General features: G+C 36.7%; 1 pseudogene; it reads right to left on the bottom strand.

Moving 5' to 3' along the window:
* Positions 1–2265: 2265 nt before the first annotated feature.
* Positions 2266–3983, bottom strand: LOC105486638 (mitogen-activated protein kinase 6-like; annotated as a pseudogene).
* Positions 3984–4421: the final 438 nt, after the last annotated feature.

The raw sequence follows: 4421 nt of genomic DNA, 5'->3' as shown, positions 1-4421 counted from the left end.
AGTTTTTTGTATTTTTTAGTAGAGACGGGGTTTCACCGTGTTAGCCAGGATGGTCTCGATCTCCTGACCTAGTGATCCACCCGTCTCGGCCTCCCAAAGTGCTGGGATTACAGGCTTGAGCCACCGCGCCCGGCCAGGACATGATTTTATTATTTTTTTCTTTTTTGGCTGTGTAGGATTCTGTGATGTATATGTACCACATTTTCTTTATCAAATCCACTGTTGATGGGCACCCAGGTTGATTCCATGACTTTGCTATTGTGAATGGTACTGTAATGAACCTGCAAGTGCATGTGTCTTTTGGTAGGACAATTTGTTTTCTTTTGAACATATACCCACTAATGGGATTGCTGGGCTGAATGGCAGTTCTAAGTTCCTTGAGAAATCCCAAACTGCTCTTCATAGTGATGGAACTAATTTACATCCCCATAAGTGGTGTGTAAGTGTTCCCTTTTCTCTGCAGTCTTGCCAACATCTATTGTTTTTTGACTTTTTAATAATGGTCATTCTGACTGTGTGAGATGGTATCTCATTGTGGTTTTGATTTGTATTTCTCTGATAATTAGTGGTGATGAGCAATTTTTCATGTTTTTTGGCTGCTTGTATGTCTTTTTTTGAGAAGTACCTGTCCATGCCTTTTGCCCCATTTTAATGGGGCTATTTGTTTTCTGCTTGTTCAACTGTTTAAGTAAAGATGGAGTTTTTATTTAACATATTTAAAGATGAACTCACTGAAAATTAAGCCACATAGTTGGTCCTCTTTATGCATCTGTTTTGTTGACAGCCTTACCTAGAGCATACTTTTCTCTAAAGGGCTGAAGCATTCTTGATATTACACAGAGCAGTGCCTATAAAATTTAATGTGCACGTCACTTGGGAATATTGTTTAAATATGGATTCTGATTCAGTGGGTCTTGGGTGGGGCCTAGGATTCTGCATTGCTAACAAACTCCTAGATGATGCTGATGCTTCTGGTTTGTGGATCAAAGCCTGAATAGCAAAGACATAGGCAATGATGAAGTCCAGTTTCTAGAAGACGTTGAACACTCTGCTACTGATTCTCTGAGCTCAAAACATTAAGGCCTGTTTCCTGGAGCTTCCTGAGTGATCAAGAGAGATCCTCTTTCTAGCTGTGATTCATGGTGTGAATAAGGGCAAATATCTCCTTTCCCCTCCTAGGTCAACCACTGAGAACATGTTGCAAACTCTCTCGATGGAGTTTAAATAATGAAGTGATGTCTTGATCTGCCGATGTTTCAATAGCTGAGTACTTCCTTATGAAATCAATCTGAACCCAACCAACAATGGCATTGATTATTCCCTAAGGCCGTCATCTCTAGCCCACACACTTCATATAATATAGGAGGCTCTCCCAATCTTATTAACTAACCTCAGCCCGTACTTCCTCCCTGCTTCCACTGGAAGTAATTATCTTGCTGGGATTTCTAAGTCACCGTGTTTATCATTGCCTAAAGATTTTTCAGAAAAGAATAGGATTAATAAGTGTCAGAGCCAGCTTTCTTAATTTTTATTATAATGCAAAAGGAAAAGAAACCAGGTGGCATTTGCATTCATATTTGTAGACTCACTGGAATTTGGGGTTCATGAATGAAGCTAAATCTGGCAGATCAGGACTGAGTGACCTGCTCAATATTGTAATTACCTGCGAGTTTATCATATGATGGAAAAATGCTCCTGAGATAATTTTTTTGTTTGTTCGTTTAACCTAATTTTATTCAAGCTTGCCTTGGCATGGGGGAATAGATCATTCAGTAAAAACATACAGTGAAAACAAAATGTCTTATCATGTGCAACTTTTAAACTACAATAATGATGTACCTTAATTACTTTCATGCACACAAGTCTAACATTCTTTTTTTTTTTTTTTAATAAACACAATTAAGACTTCTAGGAGCATTTTATAATAAAGTAATTCCTAATTAATTTTTCTTTGTAGATAGATCAAGCACCTCCAAAATACAAATTCCTATACACAGTGAGCATGTTACTTAAAATGAACACTTAAATTAAGTACGTGGACAGTCTTAAGATAAGCTTACATTATAGATTCAGCTAGGAAGGCAACAGACCATAGTGCCAAATGGAAAAAGTGTATTTGCAAATAAATTTTAAAAACTAAGTTAATTTTTATAATTAAATACAGAAAATATACTGATTTACTAAAATAAGTAACATGCGATGTATTAACACTTCACTATAAAGAATGCACACCAGAACATTTATAAACAGTGAATGAGTCTTATTAAGAATAGTTTACTACAATAAACCCTGGCTAAATAGAAGTGCCTATTGTGAAGCACTATGGTGGTATATGTTTTGCCACATACTCTTGTTACCTTGAGGTAGATAACACATGTGTACCAAATTTGGCATTCATTTTCAGTTGCTGCTGGTATTATGTGTTTTAAGAAATGTGTACACTATGAAAAACTTGAAAATACTCATGAATGAAAAATGTCTTAGAAAAAAATAGCTATTTTCATGCAATTATGTACAGTCTCACTGTGTAAATTTCAAGGCAAGGTTTGTTTCCTGTAAAACAGATCACTGTTCTATGAGAGAATGTTCTTTACTTGTCTTAGTTCATTTCTTTTCTCCTCCTGCATTGCATTATTTTGCTCTAGTCTTTATTTTTGTGTGCAAATGACATGCCAGTTAAAATAAAAACTATCTCACATGTAGAAAAAGAAAGTCTGGATTTTAAAAACCGAGAACTAATAAAATCCTTACTAAATGACACCATCTGATTCAAGTAAAAAATGATTTAAACATAGTAATAAAAAAAGACAAAACACATTTCATGAAGAACACAAAGATAAATGTCTGCTGAGTGTTTTGGTTCAGATGTTTCAGAATGCTGCTGTATGTTTTATGAGGAATTTGAGGGGAAGATTTCATAGCAGAAGGTGTTAATGTGGCCTGTATTGACTTAAGTGGTGACCTAACTGGACTGCGAAACTGTGGGATGTCTATGGACTCCAGCTGCTTGTTAAAGAGGAACTTCCCACTGTTGTTCAGAAATCCTTCCTCATTTCCTCTCTCCCCAAGCTCTCCATTCTCTACTGGCTCAGTTTCTAGCATTTCAGTATCTTCCTTCCTGCTAAAGAACTTGTCCAAGGAACGAGTGTAAGTGTTTTCCTTCTCAACTTGTTCATCCTTCCTTACCTCACACAACTAATTGATGAGATAACAGTCCTCCGCACCATTCACAAACTGGCTGTCCCAAGAAGACTGGTACAAGGTTTCTAATTGAGCCAGATTTGCCATTCCTTTTTCCTGTTTTTCTTGGCTTACTGACTTTGATATCAAACTTTTCAATTCTAGTTGGGACACTGAGCTATTCAAGTCATTTAATTTATCAACAACATCAGTAGGCTCACGTTGGGAACTAAGTTGAATAGTTCCTGCAATAAAGGAATCAAAATCAAATCCCTGATTCTTTTCTCTGTCTTTTCCAGCCACTTGCTGTGATGCTTCCTCTAGTGCTATCTGGGCTTTAACCAATCCATTCCTTTCACGTTTTGATTTGCCTTATCAGATTTTTCTTTGCTTGTTCTTTCCAATTGGAAAGATGTATAATAAGGTTGGGTTCACAGTAATGGTTCACTCTGTGTCTCCAAACTAAGTTATCTAAATATGATGATGACCTCGTTTTGTAGTTACAAGTATGGCTACACTCCAGATCACAATATTTGTTTTCATGATCATCTGGGTACTGCCAACAAGGCTCAGTAGAGTAATTGGTACAAAAGCAGGATCCTCCAGATACTTTTCCTGATCTCCATCCAAATATTTTCAGGGGTCGACCTGTACTTCTTCATCAGTGGCATCAGACAGAGCTCTTGGATCAAGCTGAACTTCATCAATGTCAAAGTTGTTATGTATAGGCCAATCATTGCCAATCATATTGCCTTTTCCTTTAGAATTATTGAACTTGTGTAAACAAGGAAGAAAACTGGCATCAAAAGGAAAGATCTTTCAAAAAGAGAGAAGAAAAATAATTATGCTTTCACAGCATGATAGTTTCTTGATGTTCATTGCATATGCCAAACAGACCTGTTGAGTTCCCCTTAGATTTGAAGCTCAAAAAGTTCTACTCATATTGAGAATTAAAAAGATTGCAGTACTCATAGTTCAAGAAAGGGGCAGCAACTCTGCAGATATTTAAATAAAACACTCAAGAAACTCAAACGGAATGAGATGATACACTATGCACTCAGATTACTGTGCTAAACGATTTAACAAATATGTGAATAATGCACACAACAGGCTTCTGTGAACATTCTCCTCACAGTGCATATACATTCAGTGTTGGACTCATCCTGAGTAGCATCGTTCTAAGGTGCTGGTAAGCACTATTTCTGTTTTGCTTCTTTTCTTCCTTTGTTGCTGTATATTTC

The sequence above is a fragment of the Macaca nemestrina genome, chromosome 9 (assembly GCF_043159975.1).
Source record: "Macaca nemestrina isolate mMacNem1 chromosome 9, mMacNem.hap1, whole genome shotgun sequence".
Lineage (NCBI taxonomy): Eukaryota > Metazoa > Chordata > Mammalia > Primates > Cercopithecidae > Macaca > Macaca nemestrina.
Note: the sequence above shows the minus strand (reverse complement) of the source record. Positions and strands in the feature narration are given on the sequence as shown.